Genomic DNA, 5,556 nt, shown 5'->3' on the forward strand with positions numbered 1-5,556 from the left:
ATTTTTTATTGGTTTGTTTAAGTTATGAAACTGAAAATCTCATGTGTACATCAGTATCACTAATTTATTAAATGTTAGGTTGTCCTGGGACTGATTGATGTCCTATGCTGTCAACTCTGTTTTCCAACTCTCAAGTCTGAGGTTCACCTATAACCCCATCTCTGCTTGTTTTCTTTAAACTTTCACAAGAGCTAATAGACAGTAAAGTTACTCTGAGTGAGGTTTAGCTAAAAAATTCTTCTCTTTCCTAAATATAATTTTTCATGCTTTTATTTATTTATTTATCTATTTATTTTATGGCTTGTGGGATCTTCCCTGACCTGGGATTGAACCTGGGCCCTGGCAGTGATAGCACCAAGTCCTAACCACTGGACCACCAGGGAATTCCCTTGTGCTTTTATTTTTAATAAAGCATTCCTATGTGATGAATATAAAGAGGATATTCCTTAAAACCACTCACACACAACTATGTAAGATATGATAACTGTCCCAAATTGGCATGGGAAACTGACGAGAAGCTGTGTAAGACTGCAGTAGAAATTAGTATGTTTGATCTTTACCACTGCCTGAGAAAACCATACATTGGAAAGAACATCCTTCCCCTTCATTCACTGGGAAATAAACAGGCAGCAAACAGGACTACATTCTAAAGCAGATGGAGTTGGAGGCCTGAAAGATTAGCATAGCTCCAACAATCAGAAATTGCAAACTAAATCGTTTTTCTTTTCACAGATTACTTACTAATGGATGTAATTCCTTACATTTAGTCAGACAAAAATTGCCTTATTGGACCAGGTAAATCTTGTTATCTTTAAGGACAGTTGGATGCCTGTGGTCAGAGTGGGTGTATTTTTGCTGCTGTTTTACCATTTATAATGTAGTTTAAAAGCTTTGATTACATTTCAAGCCAATATACTCTTCTCTCATCCCTCTATAATTGGGCTTCAGAGACTTGAGATTCAAATTGGCTTACATATAAAGTTATAAATGCAAAATTTATGGATGTCAAATAAAACAAGTAGTTGTGGATGCTCAGTATTATGGAGAAGTGGGTGAGAGAGTGGGAGAGTGTCCATGATGTGCCAGCTGATCTCACATAGATGAGTTCCCTTGATTCCTTCAACAGTGTTTGAAGTGGATATGCTTACATTTATCAAATTTATGAGAATACTGGCGTTCAGAGACATTAAATTGTCCAAGGTCTCATAGGTAGGAACAGAAGACCTGGGAATATAGATATCATCATTTTAATCTTAAACTCTTTATAGGATAGCATACTCCCTTACATAGCAAATTAAATTCCTTACCAGACATGTTATAACACGATAGTTACAAAAAGTCTGTTTTGTAATAATTGACTCTGCCAATTCATTAAGTACATTCCCATCCTTCTTTCCCTTCTTACTTCTTTCCTTCCATCTCTCCTTCCTTCCCTTCCTTCCAACATTTTTTATCAGGCACCACAATGAACCAGATCATGTTTCATTTTAAAGGGGACATGGATTCATTGAGCTGTAATTCTCAGGTAATGACAGTTGTCTCAAGGAGTCCCAGGCTTCAGAGATGAGAGACCTGGGCCTATACTGGGTGAGCTAGGAAATCACATCCTCATGAGCCTGGCAAGATGGTATAAATCTGGTGGGAGAAAAGGAAAGTTCAGAGTATGGCGCACAGTGTAGCCACCTCTAAACAGAGCAACGTGGCCAGTCCTACTTTTCATGTGAGAATTTTATTACCCTAATTTTAGCTAACAGCAAACTTAAGTCTTATATATAAAGTAACATTGACCATTTAATCTACGCTCCTTGGTCAAGTAGTTCTGTCTTTAGAAATCAGACTGGGAATGACAGAGATTGAATTTGGGGATGTGGCCGCTGGGCAGTCCTTTGCCGCACATCTCTGGAGTCAGATTTAGCACAGTTTTGAATACTACCTACTTTTGAATGTTAACTAGAAATCAGTTTCCCTGGACTTTCCATATGTTCATGATATACTTTTAATTAATTATCGTTCTTTACTTTTGTTCATTCATTTCTTTCTCTATAAATCAAATATAAATTAAGGTTTAATATTTCTTCCTAGCCCAGTGGTAGGCTCTGCAGTTAGAGGAAAGAAAAATAAAGATCTCTGTTCTCTGAACTCCATTCAAATTGTGGCTGGTATATGTTTGCTATATTTTTACATTCTCTATTCGGCTTTCACCAACAAGCATACCGATGGGTATTATCAGAATACAAGTATCAGTGTATTAAATAGAAGTCAACATTTTAACATGTTTATCATTTCCTAGAATTTGAATATTGAATTGTTTCATCGATGCAATACATTACATAATAGCATAGTACTTGTGATTTAAAAATATACAACAGTCTACCATTCAGGTTTAAGTATTGGACCAAAAAACTTTTTATGGGAAAAGTCCCAAGACATTGCTTAAAACACCTTGAGAGGAATCTGAGATGAGTTGATTGCCATCTTGAGACAAAGCAGTGCTGAACCTAGTCAAGATTCAAGCCCATCCAACTACCGTTCAGCTTTTCACTTTGATAACTTGATTTTGCATTCAACACAATCTCTCGGCATCTGAATCTCTGTCAAACTTAACAGCTCTGCTTTACATACATGTTTTGAAAAGCCTCACAGACTCTCTGTTTGCACATACAGTGTACCTTTTAAATAATATAAACTTGAAGCAGCATTGAACGATTATTTTCATAAAAGGAAAACTAGAAACCAGTGAAGCTTACATGTTTGCTGTCTTCACAGGAAAAAGAAATGCACTCCTTGCCTTATTTTCACTCTGTAGCAGAGCTCTGCCATTTTGAGACTGTAAGCACAATTCTTTTTTTTTTTCGAATAATTCAGAGCCAAGATATGGGGTTGCTTCATTTCTCCCTAAACCTAAGAGCTTTTTCAATCATAAATTAAATGTTTTCTCAAAGAATTGAAACTCTGGGACACACATTTTACCTATTCTTTGTAGCCCAGAATTCCAGTGAATATTATTGGTAACCTATAAACTCAAAGACTGGTAACAACACAGAGCCTACTACAGAGTTTGATTGTGCTTAAAAGACAGAGTGTAGACTATGGTGTGGGGGTGATAATTCTTTCATGATTTTCCTTTTGTTATGTCATGATCTTATCTACATTTGTATCTTATTCTTAAACTCTTTATAAGACAGCATATATCTTGTATATTACTCAAAGTTTCTTTATTTACAAATTTACATGGACAAATAACTATTTATAAAAAGCATGTTTTATAAATATGCTGATTGATCCAACCAATTCATATATGTACATTTCCTTCCTTACTTCTTTCTTCCCATTTTCATCCTCCTCCCTCCTTCAATTACTCCCTTTCCCCTTCCCTGACTCCCTCCTCTCTTCCTTATTTTTTTCCATCCAACACGTGTATTGTGCACCACAATGAACCAGGTTATGTTTCAGTTCCACGGAAAATGGGTCCATTGATCTGTAATCATAATGCTTGCAGGATGATTGTTGACTCATCCAGGGGTCCCGGGTTTCAGAGATCAGAGACCTGGTACTATATAAACTTTTAAAGGTTTAGAAATCTCATTTTTATTCTCTACTCTTTTCTATAATGGATTTCCTTATAGAGAAATAAATGTCTCTTAGTCTGTTCTATCCTCTGGACTTAATAATCATGTATAGATATGAATTCTACAGGTGCTACATGGAATTCTGAATCTGATGCCTTCATGCTTGCATTAGAAATTTGATCAAAGGAAGAACATTATAAGGGATGAGATTGTGGGCCTGGAGGGGTTTAGTGCTTAAATTTTACATATTCCATTTTAACCCTGGTGATGCCACATGTTTCTAGTTAACATCCAACAGAGATGAGCGCTTTACTAGGCTCAGCAGTAATTCATGCTGTGAGCTCATAAATAATACTACAGGTGTTGCTTAATAATAAATAATGTTATCAGGAATAAAAAAGATCAACACAGAAGAAGGGGCAAAGAAAAATAGCATCCTAAAATGTGACATTTTCCATGGTTCTTACCAAAATCTTAAGAGGTTACTCCTGATAAGTAAATTTTCTGTGTTTATATAGCTCATAGATAACCAGACTGGTATTCATAACCTTAAAATTTTAGAAATCTGGCTACAAGTCTATATGCATTCCAGTCTACTGTGATTCCTCTCATATTGATACAAACCTCCCATTTGCTCCATGCTGAGACAAACTTTTATTTTATTATGTATGTATGCATTTATTTAGTCATTTGATACTTTTTATCTACTATGGTAGACATGGATTTATAAGAGATGTAAAAGAATGAGGCAACATGATATAGTTGAATAAGTACTGAAATCAGGCAGATTTGGATTGAATTCTCATTACTGTCATGGAGACTCAAGCTGGTAGTGGCTTTAAGTCATGCCCACAAAGAAATGTAATATAATGTCAAAAGTAGTATATTTTTAGTACCCTATGAATATGATAGCAAATAAATGCTTAGAATTCATTGGAAGAAGACCTTACAGTGTTCATATTTAGTTACTTTGAATCTATATACATAAACCTATCTAGTACAATCAGCCTGAGAAAGATACCCATGTCTTTTAAAGTCCACTTGGAATTATCAAGTTATATAGAACATTTTACAATTTTGCTATATTTTAAATAAAACTTCTAAAATGTTTAATAACATAGAGTAATCCTACTACAACATAATTTCTTTATTTAGCTTTACTTCCTAGAATGGAGTACACATTTAAAAAATGTATCTAAGTGGGACATAAATATTCCTGATTTATTAAATAGTCTATTGAACAAGGTTTATATTCTGCTTTTAAAGATATTAACCTTCATGTTTTGCATCCTGTCTGTCGAATAACTGGAAGAGGAAGAAGATGAATACACTCATTTTGAAACATTTTACTGATTTATCCCATTCCTGACTCTCTCAGCTTCCTGTACTGTTTGCCCTTAACAAATCTGAGTGCAATACAATCAGAGGTTGTAAACTGGCAGCTGGAGGACCCCAGATGGTTCACAGATGCATTTTGTTTGACTCATACAGTGTTGGCTTACACAGTATTTATATTTTATTCTCAATTAGAACTGGGAGATTTCACTTCATTTGTGAATAATTGACTTCCCTTGAAAAAATACCAGAAAATTTCATACCAGTGGATCTTTTTTCAAACATTGTGATTACTCGCTGTGTTGAGGTCACTTTCCCTCTAGTTCACCACAGTCCCCACCATTCCGTATTGCATCCTAACACTGAGGCCCAATATCAATTTCTATGTAGCAGAGCACTTGTGCTATTGTTTTTCTTATTGTTGAATGAGAAGAAAAGTTAAATAGTTTTAATACCTGCCTCTATCTTATACAAGGCCAACACTGCATATTTATATAGTCATCTGTTGAAATCTATGGTGGATTAGTTCCAGGAACCCTACAGATACCAAAATTCATGGATGCTTATGTCCCTTATATAAAATGTGTAGTCAGCCCTCTGAATCCACAGGTTTTGCATCTGCAGATACAGAAGGCAACTGTATTATATGCCT

The 5,556-nt window shown here is 35.2% G+C and overlaps 1 non-coding gene across 1 annotated transcript; it reads right to left on the bottom strand.

The window, feature by feature from the left end:
- Positions 1 to 311: 311 nt before the first annotated feature.
- TRNAD-AUC (transfer RNA aspartic acid (anticodon AUC)) lies at positions 312 to 383 on the bottom strand. Its single transcript has one exon. It is a non-coding gene; the product is annotated as a tRNA-Asp (tRNA).
- Between the last annotated feature and the right edge of the window lie 5,173 nt (positions 384 to 5,556).

Source organism: Kogia breviceps, chromosome 6, assembly GCF_026419965.1.
Source record: "Kogia breviceps isolate mKogBre1 chromosome 6, mKogBre1 haplotype 1, whole genome shotgun sequence".
Classification (NCBI taxonomy): Eukaryota; Metazoa; Chordata; class Mammalia; order Artiodactyla; family Physeteridae; genus Kogia; species Kogia breviceps.